Raw genomic sequence first — 23144 nt, 5'->3', positions numbered from 1 at the left:
TTCTATAATCGAAACAATGTATAACTTCAGCTCTGAGATCCCGGCAGGCTGAAAGCTGGTTTCTAGGGTTTTGTTTAGCTTCTTATTTGCAACATAGTACATAGTTGCTTAGAGTTGCAACTCAGAGGCCGGCAAGTGAGGCGGGGAACGTTGGAGTCTGCAGTCACTGGAGCAAGCCAGCCTCATGTTCGCTTCCAGCTGCCTGGCTGCCGGCCGCCATCTTGGTTGACAGTTAATTTGCATAAGGATATGCTGATTAGCCAATGGGAAGGGTAGCGGTCGTACGCTAATTACCATGTTTCTCTTTTATTAGTGTAGATAATCTTCATTCTTTACCTTCATATTCTATTCAAGACCACTTATGACTCAGTTGCTGTAATAAATAGTTAACTGATTTCTCTCGCTTTGGTCCCTACCCCTACCAGTCTTGTTTTGTAACTTTCTGTAACTTTCAACATGCCATCACTCTCCTCAGAAGTCCTTAGGCTCTTCCTTAATTAATCTAAGGTTGTGCCTGCTTTGTACAGGCTTCTCTCTGACTGCCAAAGCTCTCCACAGTGTAGTTGCAATGTCTTCATCCAGCTTCATCCATATTGGCTGCCCACACCCTTGTTGGAAACATGCCATCTTCTTTTCTGCCTCTATATACCATTTCAATTCTGCATCTATAACCTCACTCATTGTTTGTTTTTTTGCTAGTCTAGGACTTACCTTGGCTTCTGCCCTCCATTGCTCCAAATCATAATCATCCATGAAGGCTAGCTCATAACCCATATTCTTCACTTAACCCTCCCTGAAAGTTCTACCTCTGGTTCATAATAATATTCATCATTTTTAACATACTCCAGGAGTCAATAATTTACCAAATATATTGCATGTTTTATTTTATTTTATTTTTTTTTAAATATATTTTATTGATTTTTCACAGAGAGGAAGGGAGAGAGATAGAGAGCCAGAAACATCAATGAGAGAGAAACATCGACCAGCTGCCTCCTGCACATCTCCCACTGGGGATGTGCCCGCAACCCAGGGACATGCCCCTGACCGGAATCGAACCTGGGACCCCCCAGTCTGCAAGCCGACGCTCCATCCACTGAGCCAAACCGGTTTTGGCTGCATGTTTTAAAAAAATGTCTTTTACTATTTCTTTTTTGCTAGTCAATATGGTGTAGCCCTGGTTAAAAACAGGGTCTTTCAGTTATACCTAGTGTGAAATATTGTTTTAATTAATCATTCACTAGTCTACAATAACGCTTAAGTTATTGCATTTATATGTGCCTCAGTTTCTTCATTTGTGACTTGACCTACCTGCTGTGCTCATTACTTATTCTATGAAATGTAGTTGTCAGAGTAGTAATCATTCAATTCAGATTGCATATGTATCATCATCACCATATCATTATCATCATCTACCTAATAAAATATAAGCCCATTCAATATGGAGGTCAACTTTTATACTCACCCTAGAACCCTATCACATAATTAGTGCTGATCATAATGCAGTGTCAATACACAGTCAATTATAATTGACTAGAGGCCCGGTGCATGAAATTCGTGTGTGGGGGGGGGGTGATTCTCAGCCCGGCCTGCACCCTCTCCAATCTGGGACCCCTTGGGGGATGTCTGACTGCTGGTTTAGTGGTTTAGGCTAGATCCCACCAGGTCGAGCCTAAACCAGCAGTCGGACATCCCTCTCACAATCTGGGGCTGCTGGCTCCTCACCACTTGCCTGCCTGCCTGCCTGATTGCCCCTAACCGCTTCTGCCTATCAGCCTGATTTCCCCCCAACTGCCCTCCTCTACAGACCTGGTTGCTCTTAACTGCCTTTCCCTGCTGGCCTGGTCACCCCCAACTGCTCTCTCCTGCTGGCCTGGTCGCCCCCAACTGCTCTCTCCTGCCAGTCATCTTGTTATGTGTTAGAGTGGCCATCTTATGGCAGCCATCTGTGGCAGCCATCTTGTGATAACATTGCACGTGACACCACCTAGGCTTTTATTATATAGGATTTTATTCTTAGTTGCCTCTAGCTTCTCTACTCCCCAGTCTGTGCTGAAATTGTTCTACTCTTATTTTCTTACATCAGGTCACAATATTATTCACTGTGAAATTGCTCAATCTTGATCTTTCCCCCAAGTCAATGAACATTCTTATCAGAAATATATTGTAAACTGAACATTTGGCATGTGCTCTCATGAGATCAGCTCTTCTGCAGACAGATATAAGTAGCAAGTTTCATTGTTACCCTTACAGAATAAAACTTGCTTACAACAAGCTTCAAATATATAAAACTTTATTTGGGGCATATTTTCATTTTACTTTCTGCATATATCTGTTTTTATTGCCATGTCTCTAGAATTCCATATGCTTTGTTTAAGCCCTCTTTATGGAAGGTTATAGAGTCACCTCCAATCATTCAACACACATCTCTCCTTTCCCGCTTAATAACCTTGACTATTTTGTTAAATAAGTTAACTTGTAAAAAAGAAGAGAATCTCTTATCAAAAATGGCAGTTCTCTTGAGCAAGGTGTGGAAATTATGGATATGGTTATTGGCAGAATGCATTGTTTCTAGGCAACTCTGCATCTATAAAATAAGCACTCACATGTGTGCATACACACACGTACACATGCACATTTACCCTTCAGAAGAATGGATCTTCTTATGAATCTCACAGGCCCATAGTCTTTAGGACTTAGGATGTGTTAACATAAATATGGAAATTGATAACTATGTTATCTTTTTGATGATGACATACATGTGGACTGTGGACTATTACACAGTCATTGCTAACATAGTTATCGGGGACCTATATATGAAAGGCAGTGCATTGTGTGCTATAGGGGATACAAAAGTGATTGAAACACAAATACTCCTAGTAAAAATTTATGTTATCTAGTTGATTTATTATTTGAATCACAGCTACAATTTAGACCATTACATTTAGGGGATGTTATAGATAATATTATTTTGACCAGGATGGTAAAAAAAAAAGACATTAATAAAAAGATTGATTGTTTAAAGTATATGAAAATATCAAGCCAAGAGATGAACATATATGATAGTAATTTTCACATTATATTAACTATATCTGAAAGAGATATATTCTCTGGATTAATGTTTCCATGTAAGTTTCATTACATAGGGATGAATAATTAAATCATTGGTCATTGGTGATTAACTAAATTCCATCTCTTATCCTCTCCCTAGTCTCATCCCATGACCCCGCAGTCTCATCTTCTCATTTCTTCTGACTCCTTATAATTTTGACTTACTATGCAATCTCCTGGATGAAAATCCACCTACACTTGTTATCTTTTTAGTTTCAAATTCCTCTACTACTTTTTTTCATTATCTCTGTATTTTTAGATCAAGTTCCTTAGAGAGAATTCAGTTGAGTTCATCTTATCTGAGCCAGAATATGTCACATGTCTATGGATTTATTCCTTCTAGGATTATCTGTGGTCAGAACCTAGGAATGGGGTCACTTGGCTCTTCTAAAGAAGATATTTGGACTTATGATTGAATTCCCCATAATAGAAATAGTATTCCTTCTGAAATGTGTGATATTTCTTTGGGACTGCTTTAGAGAACAAAAGAAAAAAAAATATTCTCATTACTTGCTTGAGGAACATCCTTCAACCTCATCTACAAGACTTTCTTAACCCAATGTCATACCACATAGAAGGCAAGTCAAATACATACATTTTAATGAATAAAAATTGTGAGCCTCAGGTTAACTTCAGAACCTTCTTAAACAAAAACTGTTTTCCTACTTACAACCCTTCTGACATCAAATGTGTGAATTTTCCACATTTAACAATTCTCAAATACCAACTGGGTGTCTTAGACCTTAATTTAATTGTGTCACTAACAACCCAGATTCAGTGTAGACACCTCAAGTTAAGGGCTCAGGCCCATAAAACTGCCTCCCAAGTCACACAATAATTGCAAGTAGTGGGTTCCTAGGTTACCAATACTTCTGACCAATTAGTGTCTCACCATCCTCTCCTCAAGTTTGATAATTTTCTATAATTACTCACAGAATCCTGGGAAACACTTTACTTACCATTCTTGATTTATTTTGAAGGATATTATAAAGGATAATAATGAAAAGCCATATAATGAGGGATGTAGGGAGAGGTCTGGAGCTGCCCTGAGTACAAGAGCTTCTATCTCCATGGAGTTTGGGGTTTGCTAGCCTCTCAGGATGTGGTTGTGTTCACTAACCTGGAACATTCTGAAATTTCTTCTTTTAATGTTTATATGCAAATTTCATTACATGCATATAATGATTAAACTATTGGCCATTGGTGATTAACTAAATTGCCATCTTTTCTCCCAACCCAGAGGTTAGGAGGTTGGAAATTTGGGCTGAAAGTTTCAACCCTTTAATCACATATTTGGTTTCTTTGGCAACCAACCACCATTCTGAAACTGTCTAGGGCCTCTCAGTGTCACTTATTAGCATAAACTTAGATATGGTTGGAAAGGGGCTTATTATAATTAACATTAAATGCTTCTTTCACTTCTATCACTCAAGAGGTTACAAGGGATTTTGGTGTTCTGGGCCAGGAATTGGGGACAAAGACGAAATATAGCTATTTCTTATTGTCTCACAATATCACACTTCCCGCATAGGAGATTCTTCTATGAAATACAGTAACAAATGGCACTGACTTGCAGACCAGACATTTCTCATTCCATGGTGGTCCACAGAAAATTATCCCTTCAGTGGGATTACACTCAGGAGAATCCATAAAAGGGCTATAAACTGGCAAGAATTCTGCATAACTTACCTAGTGAAACAAAGAAAGTGCATTCACCAAGACATCAAGAAAAAATTATAGCTTTAATGAAGTTAACATGCAATTCTGGACAATTCGGCATAGCTGGGAGTAAGTTAGATGATACAAGCCATTTAGAGCTCAATAAAGCACTACTTAAGGGTTGTTTTTTTTTGATAATACAATTATACCTTGCTTTTATTGACATTTCTTTTTTTTTTTCATGTTGACTTCTTTATCTAGATGACATTCACCAATGTGTGCCAGATAAATAGTAAACAGTAATATGCTATTTTTTAAAAATATATTCCATTGATCTTCCACAGAGAGGAAGGGAGAGGGACAGAGAGCTAGAAACATCGATGAGAGAGAAACATCAATCAGCTGCCTCCTACACCGCCCCCACTGGGGATGTGCCCGCAACCAAGGTACATGCCCCTGGCAGGAATCGAACCCGGGAACCTTCAGTCCGCAGGCCGACGCTCCATCCACTGAGCCAAACCAGTCAAGGCGTAATATGCTATTTTCACTTACACTCTCTGTAATCCTCAGAACCACCTTGATATGTTGGACTGATTTTCATTTCATAGAGAAATAAATTAAAACCTGATATTTTACTTCCCACAACCTGAATTCAACAATATTTAGGTCCCAATATTACTCCAAACTTCTTTTTATTTCAATACATCCTGCTGTCTCCTTTTTACATCTACTCGGAAGAAAAAATATAAGAAAATATTTTTTGACCAATTGACACTAGTTATATCAGAGAGTATTCATGAACTATAGACTTGGACTGACAACACAATTTCTCCCTCACTTTTCAATTCCCCTTACAACTAAGAATAAAAAGTAAAATTTTACTGTCATACCATTACCAAGTAGTTCCAGCCTAAAAGAGTATGCTTAGCATGCATTTGCTGAGTACAACATCTGATGGCATATGTTCTAAACACAAGGAACTTGGAGAAAGTTATTTGGTGGAAAATGCCCTAAATGAATTCAGGAACTTCAATATGAATGGAAGATGTGTACAAGGAAATAAATGAAAAATATGCTCTAAAGACTTTTTAAAGACTGATTAGGCTTTTCCATTTGTGTACTATATAAGATTTTACTAGAATGTTCAAAATTAAACCACATTAAAATAATCAAAGCCTCTTAGAAATGACTCCATAATAATGATTGGGACTTGAAGATTCAGCTGGTTTTGATTAAGTACTGGCTCTTTAAAATTATTTGAAGTGAAATGAAAAGTAAGAAAATTTTCCTTTTTAATTGTGCATATTTTAGGACATTAGTATAGAGTGTGATCAAGTGGGAAAGATGGCACACAAATACATTGCTATAGTTTTAAAATCCAGTGTCCCTTTGACCAACATACTAGTACCTATTGACAATTTGGCAAGGTTGCTGATATCAATCAGATATTGCCAGACTTTGCTCTCCATACACCAGCAAATTCTCCCTTCTTTTGCTTCTAGCTACTCAGGCAAACAAGTTATACATAGTGCTCTTCTCACCTATACCCACCCTTTTATTCATCCTGAGGGTTATGTTTATCAATTTCCAGTCATCATATGAAAGAAGTTTAGACACTTTACACCAAGAATGGCCTAATTTTGAGGCCATGTCCCGGGTTGAACTGGCCCATAACTCTTCTCCCTGAACAATCTACCTATAAGATGTGCCAGACTGAAGATGGTAGCAGGTTACAATGGAAAAACTGTGCAGCAGACCAAGAACTCTAGTTTTACTTTAAATATACAATTAATACCAAATTCGCCATTGCATTGTATTATAGGTACAACATGACTTAGAACATATTTCAAAACAGTAGAGACTCAATGCAATTATTGTATTCATAATGATAGTGACGATGATGATGATTGGCATTAAAAGTAGCAATACTTTAAGGTACAACTTGCAAGTAGTCTGAGATTCTCATGGATAAGAAGGATTGAAATGAACTATATCATCGCTTGTATTTCCTCTATTTGGACTGACCACAAAAAGAACAGCACTTTCCTCAAAGATAATTTTTGTTTGTTTCTTTTTTTTTTCTTAAATGGATTATTATCCCATTCTTTTCACCTGTATTTGAAAGCACACAAGTAGTTATCTGAGATCCCTGTCAAAACAGATCCATTTGATCTTCTTCCTACATGGCCTTTCAGGTAATTCTACTTTCTTATTGGAAATGTTATTTTCTTCATTTTCCCTGGTTCATTTTACCCTGATCTCTGTCCATTGCTTCTCCCATTACCTCTGCAATGTGAGGCTCTGACTTATGAACTTTCACCCGCTATTGAGGCTATGTCTTTTGTCTGAGGAGGTGAAATTTTTGACTCGCTGGTCAAATGTGTTGAATGAATGAAATGTTCAACATTCTGTCCTTTCCCTGTTATTGAGACTGTGTGGAATGCTTACTGAAAACAGAGCCTGCCTTATGTATATATACATATATACCTGCCAGATTATTTTGAAAAGTCAAAAAAAAAGAGCCAATAATAAATTTCACATATTTAACCCTAAAGATAGGAATTCCTGTTCAGATTAACATCAAAATATGTGCTGTCACCTAAAGAAAATTGGCATGATCCCAGCTAAGTTTCCTATTTATAGAATAAATAGAAACTCATATTCTCTCACCATGCTCAAGCATGCTAAAACTCTGTACCAGTTCGAATTCCTATCAATTCTTCAGAGTTGCAGGTTAGATAGCAGTCTAATCTTTCAGCATTTCAGCTCATGCTACAACATTTGCTTAATTCTTAAATAATGTTTATTATATGACCTATTCCTCCTCCCTCCCTGCTCTTTGAGGATTATGCATAAAATTCTGTTAAGATTTATGCGAATAACCGCCTACTTTCAGAAACAGTTCTTATGTCTTAGAAAAGTCCCACAAGAAATGCACATTCTTGGCGAACAAACTATTAAATGCCTTAATTAAAACTGGAACATTAAGTCACTTCTTAAAACACTTTGGAAGATCTGCTCATTAGAAAATACAGAGACAAAGGGAGCTGACCAAATTCTTCATTTCATTTCTGGAGGATTGTAATCAGGTAGAGTATATTTTAATCTAAAAAAAAAAATGTTACCCTCCATACACATTTACTCACTTCTCATATTTCTCGTGTGTTTTCCTTGTACGCTCATACGTGTGTAAAACCAAGAAGGGGCTATGAATAGTAGAAGGTAGAAAGGCAAAGAGTGCTATATAGAATCATGCTTCCTGAAAGGTCTTTATATTTGGAGTCTTAAACAAAGAAAAGGCATTCTATTCTTAGGAGAATAGGTTAATATGTAAACTAGTAAGAGCATCTCTTAGTAGCAATAAGAAACTACAGGCTTCTTTGTCTATTTTTGTTTTGAAACCATTTAAAGTATATATTCACACCGAAAATAAAAATCCTAAATTCTCTATCACTAACACCATAAAACAGGAATGTTAATTACATTTTGTGCTTTCAATTCCACAAGACAGTAATTCCCTCTACTTTGAAGACGTGCCAAGACCACAGGAATCTGAATGCCATGGAACACCTGCAAACCAGGCAAAGAGGGAAAAAAGCATTCCAAAAGCCAGAATGTCCTTTATTTGGCTTTCTGCCCTGAAGTATATAGGCGTGGCTTTACGTTATGTCCTTAAATGGCAACATTTTAACATATAGAGACATTACAATATATAAAGCTATACATTCTAATTGCAGAAAGATATAAATTAAGCTAATATTAAATGACTGAATATAGAATAAATCATAGCATTATGCCTATACATTGGGGTCTCTAAATTATTGTTTAAGATAAAACTGTTTAACTTGTGCAAAGTGGTAGAGAAAAATTAAATGGTCTTTCTGGATAATGCTGGAAAGGCAGAATATGGTTTCAAAGCCACGGGGGCAAGGCTAATATCAGGGGAAAGAACTGGAGCTATTTATTTTTAAAATTTTTTAAAATTGATATTAGACAGGGGAAGGGAGAGAGAGAAAAAAACATCGATGTGAGAAACATTGATTGGTTGCCTTCTGTAGGCATCCTGATCAGCTATTGAACCAGTAACCGTATTTATGCCCTGAGCTTTCTAATGTATGGGAGGAGGTGGAGCTAAATCTTAATGCATGCGACCTGTGCACATGTGTGATATACACAGAAAATAGGAAGGGAGAAGAGATTATTTTTATTTGTTACTAGAGGCTCAATGCATGAAATTCGTGCATGGGAGGGGTCCCTCAGCCCAGCCTGCACCCTCTCTAATCCAGGACCCCTTCGGGGGATGACCTACTGCTGGTTTAAGCCTGATCCCTCTCGTACTAGAGGCCCGATGCATGAAATTCGTGCATGGGGGGATTTCCCTCAGCCCAGCCTGCACCCTGTCTAATCCAGGACCCCGTGGGGGATGACCTACTGCTGGTTTAGGCCTGATCCCTCTCGAAATCCGGGACTGCTGGCTCCTAACCACTCACCTGCCTGCCTGCCTGATCATCCCTAAGCCCTCTGCCTGCCTGCCTGATCCCCCCTAACTGCCATGCTGGCCTGATCGCCCCTAACTGCCTCTGTCTCAGCCTCCACCACCGTGGCTTTGTCTGGAAGATGTATGGTCAACCCAGTCTAATTAGCATATTACCCTTTTATTAATATAGATAAGAGCCATTTTCTTGGATTCATTTTGTCCCTATTTTCACTACCAAAGCTTTGGTGAAATATAACTTCAGGTTGGATAACTGAACAAACTAGGAACAGAAGCAGATGAGGGATCCTGACTGTAATAAATAGGAAAGAACCAGTAGCCAATGAAATCACAGTGATCCACAGGACCTCATAATCCTGACAAAGTAAATTAATAAAATTCTGAACAGTTTATAAGTAACTTTAGCCATGCATGCCAGATTATTTCTTTCTCTGTAAAATGGGGGTGATAAAAGTAGGATCAGTACATGGGAAAAAGCACCTAACCCAGTGTTTAGTATACAGTAGACACTCAATAATTGATTGCTGTAATGACAATAGTAATTAGACTTAGTAGCAGAAGTAGTAATCATAACACATTATACAATATATTCAGATTTCTATCTCATTTGTTCTTCCACAGACACCTTGGAAGTTCACATTTTTCATTTGGTATTTTAGACAGTTAAAGTGACTTGGATAAAAATCATAAATGCATAAATTATCAATTATAATTATAAATTGTATTTATTATAGCAAATTAAAATGTAGATCTCCTGACCCCATATCTCATCTCTTTTCACCCCTCCTCCTCTCTAGCTGTGATCAGAAAGGCTATTGATTGCATGACCATGAGTCCCTTAGACTCAGAACTTGAAAATCACTTTGCTTGGAATTGAAGCAAATTAAAATTTAAATATGGTAATCTTTAGCATTAACCTTAGATTTGAACTATAAGCAGATAATGTGTCTAGCTAGATATAGTATAAAGAGATAAAGGCAGTCATTCAATACAAAAGCTTTCTCATGTTTTCTAATGTTGCCAGAAATGTCACTTTTTAAAAAAAGTTAATTTATAACAATACCATTAAGTTTTTACAAACATTCTCACACCCAGATAATTTTTTTTTGGCATAGAAAAAAGTCCATTAAGATTTGATTGGAATATGATTTGAGCAAGAGTTCAAAGAATGTTATTTTCAAAGTTTATTTTATATTCATATACATTTGAAATTATATTAACATATGCATTTTGATCATGCTATGAGTTATGAGAACATTAAATGAATTCTATATGAAAATGTTGGCAAGGCCTACATTACTGTTTTGAATATTCTTAATGGTAGTAAAACTTAATTCCAAGAAATCAATTTCACACTTAAAGGTTAGTTTGTTGATTGTCAATATGCATGTCTACCAATACTCACACACACACAATTACACACATACCTGTACATACAAAAATACACACTTACACATGGACACATTTATACACACATATATCCTCCCTATATAGGTGTGTGTATATTTATTAATATGTAGATATAGATTTGTTTAAAAGGCCATTGTTATCTAGCTAAAAAACTGGGTTTTGAAACAGAGAACTCACCTCTCCTCTTAGCTTTGGCCCGAAGCTGTCACCCTATATGCAGCACTTCATTTCCCTCTGTAGTTCTGATACTTCCTAGTTTTTCTTTCTCTTTATTTCCTCTCACAATACGGTGCCCTTAAAGAACATTTTTCCCCAGAGCTTTAATCTAAATCGTAACAAGCTGGTAGTTTTGTTTATCATTAGCCAAGACTGTATTCTGTGTTGGAGAAATGAGACTTGAGAGATACCCAGCTCTCTTTTGTACATCAAATGTCTCTTATGGCATGGCATTTTGATGAGCAAAGGTGTAAATGTACACTTTGCATTCCTTAAAATTTACATAGTTTTGAAAATTGAAAAAGATGTGTTTTAGTGTGCTTACCTTAAAACATACGAAAAAATAATATGACCTTTGTCGAATAATAATAGGAGCAGTGTGCCTTCAGGATGTGTGTGTACAGGCAGGCCTGCATTCACATGCATATATGTTATAATTACATTATGAAATAGATTTTTTTATCAAAAGTACTGGAAATTCCATGTCCAAGGAATATTTGATCCTTCAAAGTAGTCACCACGGGAGGCTCTAAACTTATTCCAATCAGGTTCTCATTGCACAAATAGTTCGGGACTTTTTTTAAGAATTATTATTATTATTTTAGAATTGCTTACAGTGTTTTCTTTTGAGTATTCTCAGTGGTGGTAAGACTTTGTTACAGAAAATCAATCCCATCCCTAAAGGTTAGTCTAAATGCGATTTGAATTGGTGTGAAATTTGGCATAATGCCTGTCTGTGTAGTCCTCAGTGAAGAACTTATTTCTGGCAGCAACAGCAGCAGAAATGCCTCATTATAAAGCTTTTCACTTATAAGATGGCCCCGTGGCATGGATCCCAACTGTCATGTTCTGATAAGCCCCATTTGGCACATTTGTAAGAAATTCAATGCAAGTTTTGCTTTACATCTGAAACAGGAATGCAGTGGAATGTGAGAAACATTTTATTTTTTTTCAATTTGGAAGGCACACTCATCAATCACCCATTAGATAAATGATGCATTTACTTTAGACTTGTCAGTAAAAAGATCAATTAACATTACCAGGTCCTCTCATGTTAGAACATAACTGGATAATATTTTTTTCTTGACCTTATTAAGAATTCAGAATTTTCCCTCTAGGTGTCTAATCAAAATATATTTATTTTAAGAAAACACTAAATGATAATTGTAAAATAATAAAAAACAGCATATATATAGATAGATATATCTATATATCTATCTATCTATCTATCTATCTATCTATCTATCTATCTCCTCTAGTTTGGAACAGAGATACTAAAACCCTTAAAATTCCAAAATTGATGCATTAGGAACATTGATCTTATCACTGAACTTCCGTCCCCTCCAGAATCTTCTCCATTGCTTCCTTAAGTGTAAAATAAACTCTCCCTGAGGTACTAGAACATCCATGTCTTCACCAACACTTCCAAATTCACTTACCTTTTTTTTTTCTTTTGCTTCCCAATATTGTACACTCCATTTTAAACTGTCCTCAGGTATACCTATTCCCATGATTTTTTGTCATATTATTCCCTCAGTCTAAAAATGCCATGGTCATTGTATTTTGTGTTTATGTTTTTCTATGTCTTAAACACAGCTGTGATTTATATTTAATAAAAATTAACTGCCCTGCTTACTTGGTGGTTCTATCTTCCTCTTCTGATTCATAGAGCAACTGGATGTGCCCTCCCCACTCCCCTCTCCCACGTTCTACTCACCAGACTGATTTTTCCTCCCATGTTTTGTATTATTTTTTATCTTCCCTACTAGATGGGGAGATCCTTGAGGGCAGGAACAAGTCATTCATTGTTTCTGATCTTTGGTGTATCTTTCACTGCATAATAAATACCTGTTTTATTGAATCTAAGTACATAGATATGACACACACAGTGTCTATATCCTTACCAAGTTTCCCAAGCAGATGGTTGTTGCTGTAGGAATTCAGGAACATGGGAAGAGAGAACATTTTGATGTTCAGCACTAACATGTCCAAAGCCCTCCACCAGAGGTAAGGCCAGGCAAGGAGCCCAGAAGCAGGAATTTCTACTCAATTCTGCAAACAACGCTAGTATCCCCAGCACCCAGGCAAATAGCTTAACCTCTCAAGGCATCCTTTCTTTTCTCTGAAAACGGAGATACTATTGTCTACCAGATGTACTATACTTACCATATCTACTCACAGGAACTTGTAAAAAACAAATTAACTAAATGGGACAACATTCAAAAGTCATTTTTAAACTTTAAAATATTATACAAAATGAAATCTTTAAAGAAACTGGTAGCTCATACATATCTACCTCCCTAGATTTATCATTTCATAAATGTCGATCTCCTATTAACAGACTTGTCTGGTGTGATGCTGACCAAAGGAAACTGGTATCTCTGTCTTTTTTCCCTGTTTTATTGGTAGCTTATGCATCATTGGCAGTGCTTTATGTATCATAAAACTTGAAAAGCCATTAATTACCTTTTTGAAAATGAAACTAAGTGGGAAATTCGTTTTATTTAGGACTAGTGTGCCGACTTAATATCCATTATTTTTTCCTAATCATCGGAAGCTGGAAATACCACGTTTCTTCTCCAGATGCCACTAGGTGTCAATTACCACAAGAATGAATTTTATTTAAAGCTACATATTTAGCTGAAGTGTTATTTGATTTCATAATTTTCTATAGAATGAAGTGACAGTGTTTGGTAGATATAATTAAAGAGAAGTGTACCATGGGAACCAGGGCTTTGAACTATATTCTTCCACTAACTTTTAAGTAAAGGATAAAGAAATTAAGATATGTTATCTGTTGGGTAAAGGCACTTCATATGGAAAGTAAACTTTGAAAAGAGAAAAACAGTGGAATCTTTTCACATGACAACCCATCATTTGTGAATGCAGACAAGTGACAAAATATATATTCAAAATAACGAAGAATAACTAAGCATCTTAGAAAATAAGAATTAACCAAATAAGACAAATGTTAAATGAATGAGTAGCTAATGTCATTTCTGAAAAAAAAAAATAGTGTCTTACTTATGATGCATTTAGTATTTTAAAATGTTAAAGGCATCAAATAATAAGTAAAATATTTCAACAATGGCTGAAAATTATTTACAAACTAGAGGCCTGATGCACAAAATTCATGCAAGAGTAGGCCTTCCTTCCCCTGGCTGCCAGCACAGGCTTCCCTCTGGCACCCAGGACCCAGGCTTCCTTAGCAGCTCCGCTTCATCTGGAAGGTTGTCCGGAAGGACATCTGGTCTAATTAGCATAGTACGCTTTTATTATCCTACTAGTGGCCTGGTGCATGAAATTCATGCATGAGGGGGGTGTCCCTCACCCCGGCCTGCACCCTCTCCAATCTGGGACCCCTCAGACATACCTCTCACAATCCGGGACCACTGGCTCCTAACTTCTCACCTCCCTGCCTGCCTGATCATCCCTAACCACTTTGACTGCTGGCCTTCTCTCCCCCTACTTCTGCCCCCAACTGCCTCCCCCTTGCCGGCCTGATCGCCCCTAAGTGCACCCCCCTGCCAGCCTGCTTGCCCTCAACTGCTACCCCTGCCGGCCTGATCACTCCCAGCTGGCCTCTCCTCCTGGCCTGATCACCCCTAATCACCTCTGCCTCGGCCCTGTCACGATGGCTTTGTCTGGAAGAACATCCAGAAGGTCTCCCGGTCTAATTAGCATATTATCCTTTTATTAGTATAGATATAATAAAAGGCTAATATGTAAATTGACCAAACGGTAGAACGACTGGTAGCTATGAGGTGCACTGACCAGCAGAGGGCAAACGCTCAATCCAGGAGCTGCCCCCTGGTGGTCAGTAAACTCCCACAGAAGGAGCGCTGCTCAGCCAGAAGCCAGGCTCACGGCTGGCAACCGCAGCGGCAGTGGCAGAAGCCTCTCCTGACTCCACGGAAGTGCTAAAGATGTCCAACTAATGGTTTAGACCCGCTCCCTGCATACCATGAGGGTTCCCGACTGCGAGAGGGTGCAGGCCAGGCTGAGGGACCCCCCCTCCCCTGAGTGAAAAAATTTTGTGCACCAGATCTCTAGTTATAGATGATAAAATAGCATCACTCCTATTATTTTAATCCAGTATATATGTTACTGATACTCACAAGTATCCTAAAGGGTCATTTCAGGCCACTTAATGTTACACAAATCTATACCCTTGATTATAAAAACAGTATTTTATCTGTCAGTACTACATTTTTTGTTTTTGTTTGTTTGTTTGTTTTTGTTTTTGTTTCTTGTTCCCTCCGGGGAGCTCTCAGTTTAAGAGTTAAAAAAAAAAAATGAACCAGACCAAATGTGTGTGCTTAGTTTTTCTACTTTAGTGGTTCTCAAAGTTTTGTCTCTGGAAAAGCAACATCAGCATCACCTAGGAACTTATTAGAAATGCCCATTTTCAGCTCCACCTGAGACCTACTGATTCAGAAATTCTGAGGACAGTGTCCAAAAGAAGCCCCTCAGGCAATTCTGATGAGGAGTGGGAACCACAGCTGCAGATCAGCACATTCCTGGGTCCTTTATTATCAAAACGAAATGTCAGCTTCAAGTCCAAGGACCTGAACTGCCAGCACCTCCCCATGAGTGTCCTAAACCACCTGGTACTCCTTTCCTTCCTCATCCTGCTCCAATCTGATCTGTGCTGAGCTGCAGTGCTTCAGTGCTAATTCTGAAAAAATGATGTCCTTCTACTATATTTATACCCACAGAGACTTTTTGTTGACCCTTGTGGAATTTATTTGTATTTAATTCTAAGCCTCATGAACATATATATTAATTTAGCACTAAGGACTCTTCCTTGAATGGTGTACTTTTACACATCATATCATGTTTCAGATTGTTCTTTAATTCAATTTTGAGGTAAATGTACACAACCGTTTCATTCATGCATACTACCTATGTGAGTTTATTATCCTTATATAAGGAAAATTCTCAAATTGAATTATTCAGTAATATATTAAAAATTTAGAATAAACATTGCATAACTATTTAGAAATATTAAATTTAACATTTTAGAGGGAGTGTAGGGGCACTACAGTGATAATAAAGTAGACACCAATATATAGTGCAGAGAAATCAATAATTTTTGTGAAAATATGTTGTTATAGAAATATCAGGATGGGGCTATGACTCTAGAATCTTCTTCCCCACTGCATGTAATTGAATGAAAATGTTTTAGAAGCCCTCGTGGGTATGTGGGTATAGACTAGATGTTCCCCAAGGCCACCTTGAATTCAGACCATAAATTTTATTTTACAGAAGCATTGACTGTGTTGAATGGCTGTCAGGGGCTTATGAGGAAAGGTGCTATAAAGAATTTAGTACGTAGGAAAGGAGAGTTGAGAGAAAAACTTCAGTGAAATATCTCTTCGGTAAAATATATGAAGATCTGTATTCTGGGCTTTGTTATCATGGGTGAAATACTTTTGAGAGATCTCAGAAGACTCCCAAGAAAGAAGTTAGGGAAATACACTTTGATGATTCTTTTTCAATTAAAATTTATTCTGTAAAGTGTAGCAAATCAAAGCAGAGAAACTGAAGTTAGTTTTGAAACAAAGAACAAAATGAAGAAGGGGGAAACAAACCAAAAACTTTTTCCCAAGATCCATCGGCCTTAGACCCAGATGGTTCACTTTGTCTATAATGTTGACACTGCTGTGTCAATTGCTCTGGTTGTCTTTCTTGATGAGAGTAGCTGGGTGATATGGCACAGTTTCTTTGAAAAGCAACAGGTGCAGAGTTTCAGCTGGTGGCTGTCTTCCTTTCAAACAGTTATAATTTAACCTGAAAGCTAGCTGCTGATAAGTAGGCATATGGGTCACATCTACCTAATGAGCTACTAAGTTTTTTTATTTGCTTTGGATTGAACTGTGTGTGAACGATTAGGGCCACTGTGTGATCTTTAAAAAAATTGAGACTTTTAGAGCTTTAAATAGATATAGCCATACTGAATACTTGTACACTTAAGGAAAGGTTCAGGAAATGATATATATTAAAGGACTACCCAGAGTGCATTTAGTTAAAGGCATTGTATTTGTTTTCTATTGCTGCTGAAACAACTTGCCACACACTTAGTAGCTTAAAAACACAAGTTTATTATCAGAAGTTATGGCAGGTAGAAGTTGGATGCAGGTTTCATTAGGCTAAAGTGATACTACTCGACCTTAAAAAAGAAGGAAATCTTACCCTTTACCACAGCACAGATGGACCTATAGGGCACTATGCTAAGTGAAATAAGCCTATCAGAGAAAGACAAATACCATATGATTTCATTTATAAGTGTAATCTAAGGAACAAAATAAACTACGAAACAGAATATAAATGGACTCAGATACAGAGAACAGACTGACAGCTGTCAGATGGGAGGAGGGATGGACACTGGGTAAAAAAGGGGAAGGGATTAAGCAAAAAAAAAACAACCAGAAAAACAAAAACAAAACAGAAACAAAAAAATTCAGAGACAGACAACAGCATGTTTATTACCAGAGTGAAAGAGGCAGGGTGTGGGGGAGGTTAGAAGAGGGTATAGGGAGTATCCTATATAATAAAACCCTAATATGCAAATCGACTGAACATCAGAACAACCAGTGGAATGATAGGTCTCTATGATGCGCACTGACCACCAGGGGGAAAGCGATCGATGCAGGAACTGCCCCCTGGTGGTCAGTGTGCTTCCATAGGGGGAGCGCCGCTCAGCCAGAAGTCAGGCTCACAGCTGCCGAGCACAGCGGCAGTGGCGGGAGCCTCTCACACCTCCACTGCAGGGTGGGCAGTAAGGAGCAAGGGGTCCAGGACTGCAAGAGCCCAGGACTGTGAGAGGGATGTCTGCCTGTCGGCTTAGGCCTGATCCCTGGGGACATCCCCTGAGGGGTCCCAGACTATGAGAGGGTGCAGGCTGGGCTGAGGGACGCCCCCCCCCTCAGTGCATGAATTTCATGCACCAGGCTTCTAGTAATTAATAATGGAAGGAGACTTGACTTGGGGTGGTGAATACAATATACAGATGATGTATTATAGAATTGTACAACTGAAACCTACATAATTTTATTAACCAATGTCACCACAATAAGTTCAATTAAAAAAAGAAAGGATGTTGGCAGGCCTGTGTTCCTTTCTGGAGGTTTTTAGGGGAGAATCTATCTCCTTGTCTTTTCCAGATTTTAGAGGCTGCCACATTTCTTGCTTATAGTTCCTTTTAACCATTCTTCTAAAGTCACATTTTTTCTGAGTTTCATTTTCTGACTCCACTTTTACGGACCTTTGGGATCACATTGGGCCTATCTGAATAATACAGGAAAATCTCTCCATCTCTAGGTTCCTTCTCTTAATTATATTTACAAAATCCTTTTTGCCATCCAAGGCAGAATATGAGCAGATTCTGGGAATTAGAGTGTGGGTATTTTGGGGAGACCCTTGTTGTACTACCACAAGGCATTGATGAAATTATTTTTTTTTATCATCTTTGCTTCTCTGACTTATAATTTGCCTTATTTTGGCTGCCTAAATATTACAAATATAGAAATCATTTATTTTGCCTTTTTTTATAAAAAGAAATTCTAGTGGATGATGTTGTCTCTTAATGCTCATTGCCTATAAAGTACAAGTGGAGAAGGTGGGGAAGGTGAGATTATCAATTGTTTCAAGTACATGCATGTACAGTGTCAAGTTGGTGGTTGACATTGCTAAGCTAGATATCAGGTGTACAATGATGAGTGAAACATAATCTGGAATAGCTTATGCCCTGGTCCTCACCTCTTCCTAGGAAACAAACACACCAACAGTAGATTCTCTGATGTTTAACATAAAGATAAACAATAAGGTGCTCTGATTCACAAGAGGTAATGTACACCTGAGTTTAAGGTAGAGTCTCCGAAGAAGTTACATTTAAACTAGGAAACGTGCTAGTGGTTGAAGGCATAAAGGCCCTGCAATGATAATGGGTTGTGTTTGGGGAAATGAAAGAAAACTCAGACTATTAGTATAGCTGGGGCACAGATAGGAAAGTGGTGAGAGGCAGTTCCTTTGCAATTTGATTTGTATTGTAATTCAAAGAATAATATTGAAGATTATAAGAAGGACACAGCTCTGAGCTAATTTATATTCTTTTTTGTTTGTTTGTTAATCCTCACCCAAATATATTTCTCCATTGTTTTTTTAAAGAGTGGAAGGGATGGAGAGAGACAGAGAGAAACATCGATGTGAGAAAGACACATTGATCTGCTTTGCAATTTGATTTGTATTGTAATTCAAAGAATAATATTGAAGATTATAAGAAGGACACAGCTCTGAGCTAATTTATATTCTTTTTTGTTTGTTTGTTAATCCTCACCCAAATATATTTCTCCATTGTTTTTTTAGAGAGTGGAAGGGATGGAGAGAGACAGAGAGAAACATTGATGTGAGAAAGACACATTGATCTATTGTCTTCCACATGTCCCCTGATCAGGGCTGGGGATTGAGCCTGCAACATAGGTATGTGCCCTTGACCAGAATTGAACCCAGGACCCTTCAGTCCTCAGGCCGATGCTCTATCCATTAAGCCAAACTGGCTAGGGCTAATTTATATTCTTAAAACTTACAGTGAAAATGGAGAAAAGACAGTTAGAAGATAAAATTATTAGAAGATAATTGAATTACACCAAATGAGAAGAAAGTGGTGATTTAGGTAAACAGAATATTGACAGAAATACAGAGACATATAAAGAATTCTATTCTAATTATATAATAACAAAATTAGCATTAATAAATACCTATTGATTATGATGATTGAATTGATTACCCATTTTCTCCCATAGATGATAGTACACCTTCTAAAAATATATATGTTAAATTGAAGATTCACTTAATCGCTTTCAGAAAGTGTTCCTCTGTCAATAAAGAGATATAATTTATCTTTAAATACAAATAATTGAAAACTGACCTTCAGTGGAGACAATGACCCCTTGGACGTGTGTGTTAATGCAGCGGCACAAACCAGCACGGCTATGCCAGGATATACTTGCTTTACTTTGGCTGACTTGAACCCAGGGGCATTTATTCAATACTTAGTGTTTCAGAGGGTCCCTGGGAGCTGGAGTGGTAGGCATGGAGATGGAAGGAACTAAATGAACTCTTAAGGAACAAGGAAGAGCTGTCTAGATGCTGACTTCCTTGCTTCTGTCAAAACCAGCTCGGAGGAATAGAGCCACATTGCATTCAAGAAACCAAGTCGCAGATAATGTGCCTGGAAGGTGTTGAGAAGGAAGATCCAGTTGCTCCTGCTAGCACTGACTAGGAGAGCATGCCAACCAAGCAAAGGTAACTTCCCCAAAAGGAATCAAGGTGCACTTAGAAGGGGGGTGGGGTTCTAGACACATTTTCACTGTTGCTAATACAGTGAAGCACATGGTGCATCATATCTAGTCTCAATCCTTAAAACATAGTGTCCTACTTTTCCTTGCCCTCCCAGTGTTAGTAGTCTATCCTCTATGGACTGTAGCGATTGTTTTCAGTAGTATTTATTCAGCTTGTTTTTTGTTATCTATTCTATTGTGTTATCTATTATCTATTATGTTGTATATATACAGGATATCCCAAAAATGTATACACACTGAATGATTATAAGGTCAGTGCTTATTAACATAGAGATCATTTTTGAAATTGAGTTATCAGCTATTAACTAATAATTATTAATTCCACTGGGTTAAAATTGAGAATAAGGAAATATCAATTGAGCTATCAGCTGTTAAAGTATGTATATATTTTGGGGGGACACCCTATATTTAAAAATATATCATAAAACATATTTTACACCCAAAGGATGAGGCAAACAAACAAATAAACAAACAACAACAAAAAAACTAGTCTTGCTGGTAATCTGTGATTAAGCATCATGCGCCCAGAAATACCAAAGGAGTTTAGAGAAGAAGCATAAATATCAGAAACACTTAAACTGTATTCTCTGCTGTGCCAGATATTATCAACATGCCCATCTGCAAATGACAAATCAGTTCATCTTTTAAGTCTCAGGCCCTATGTCCTTCAAATAAGGATATTAATGTAGCTAACTCATGGGATTACATCCTGTCACAACACACGCCTATTCCAGTGCCTGGCATATAATAGGTGCTCAAAAATGTGTGCCGGTATTATTAATATTAATTATCACACATTATAAGTATTAGAAGTAGAGCCATTTGGTAGTGAAGTTAAAATCCAGCAGATGTTTCCCAAGGGCTGGCTCTAAAATCGCCCCAAATGCAATCTACCGAGAGCACCGCTGCATTGATGGTAATTGGTACTGTGGGAAATTGCAAACAGAAAACCTAAAGCTCATTATGGTGTGTTGTTTCTCAGTGCTGAATATTACAAATGCTGGGCTCTTTCATCTGGAGTAGAGAGAATTCGACCTCCAACTTTTTATTGCAATCATTGTTACAGCTGCTCTAAATATCTCCTCCACAGCAGCCACACAAGGACATGCTCTTATGTTTGTAGTTTAGCTGGAACGCTCAGCATTACTTCTCAGCCAACAAATTTCGTGTTTTGTGAGTTGTTGCAAAATATATTCAGATCCAATGATCCCAAGTAGGAACTGAAAAAGGAGTTAGTGGAGAATCAAACTGGCATCGTTTCCTGGTTTCTTCCCTGGAATGCCACAGATCTGCTTAGTGGGAAAAAAAGATTTATTTTGTCGGAAACCAGGAGAAATTTCACAGAAGCATTTACATACAATTTCCATTTATTTTAGAATGAGAGTTTCAAAGAAGGATTAAAAAAAAATTCCTTGTGAAGAGATGACCATTTTGGAAGCAGATTTTTTTTTTTTTTCCCATAAGAAAAATGCCTTCATCTTGAAATGCTTTGAAAATGTCTTGACCTTCTTTGGCCCTTTAGCTTTACCTGGAAAAGATCTACATGTGTCAGTCTGCTAGCACAACTTCTCTGCAATACTAAGTGTTTCATAAAGCCCCTACTGAGTGCAATGTGTTTGGAAAGCAAGGATGGGGCGCATAAGACTTAACCCACAGTCTGTTTTTAAATGACTTCTAAAAATTGTGGAGTATTTTTCAGAGGTTTTAGGGTTAAGATTTCATGAGATTTATAGATATCTTTCTGACCATAGTAAATTCAATAATTTGAAAAGAACATTTTACTGATTGTTTAGTTCTTTCTATATATTAAAATGGAATAAAACTTTTTTCTGTAATAAATTGTGATGATTTAAAAGGCATTTTGCTGTAGCTAATTGCTTGGTAAATATTACTAAGGAAGTTTTAGTGTTTTTAGGATTATTTTCCTGGAAATTATTCTCAAGAAATTTGCTTATATTGCTTTTACCTTCCAAAAAACACAGCTAACTATATTAAATTGTATTTCTCTTGGAAATTAACAAAGGCTTTTTATAGAAAAACTTGGAAGATTAATTTTCAATTTCTTTTTGACTCCATATTAAATTCCATGCTATTATTCACCCTTAAAATTGTAGATTGCTTTCTATTTTTTATTGAATATTATTCAGCAAACTAAACAAAGACTGACAGGGCCTGTTTCTGATTATAGGTAATGCAAAGAATAAAAGAACATGTGGACTTTTATTTCTATACATCAGAGCTTTGCCATAAAAATTATCTAACTTACGTGCTGTCACTGTGATGGTAATAAGTTTGAGTTCTAAAAAGATAATGTGCAATATATGTATAGTCTAAAAATATAATTGCAATAAAAATCTTTGAAAACACCAGAGAATCTGCAATAATAAGAGTCTTTTTAAGGACACCTGTCAGCACTTCTCAAAGAGATGGTGGAAATATATTAAAGGTTTTTGTCAGATACCTTTGAGAGAACATGACTAAAATATTTTGTAAATTCTTTTATTGTGGGGTTTCTAGCAGCCTAAATTCTTCTTCATTAATAACATATTTAGATTCCAAGGTCTAAAATTCATTGTGTCCACATAGTGCCACCAAGTCAGATTGAAAGCTAACTGCCAGCAAAAACCCATTGCTTATTGTCTGCAGTGATGCAAATGGAACAGAGGCCCAGCATGCAAATCATGTCACACTGACATGAAAGGAGCCAGAGGATTACATCATGAGAATTAACCTCATCCACCACATTCTTTTCTGAATGTTTTTTTTAAGAAATTATTTTTTTCTTACTGATCTACCATGGTATACTATAACATCATTATTTTTTAGTCATATATATATATACTAGAGGCCCGGTGCACAAAAATTTGTGCACTCGGGGGGTGGGGGGAGGGGGG

Source organism: Myotis brandtii, unplaced genomic scaffold, assembly GCF_000412655.1.
Source record: "Myotis brandtii unplaced genomic scaffold, ASM41265v1 scaffold228, whole genome shotgun sequence".
Classification (NCBI taxonomy): Eukaryota; Metazoa; Chordata; class Mammalia; order Chiroptera; family Vespertilionidae; genus Myotis; species Myotis brandtii.
The sequence above is the reverse complement of the archived record's forward strand: the minus strand, read 5'-3'. Positions refer to the sequence as shown.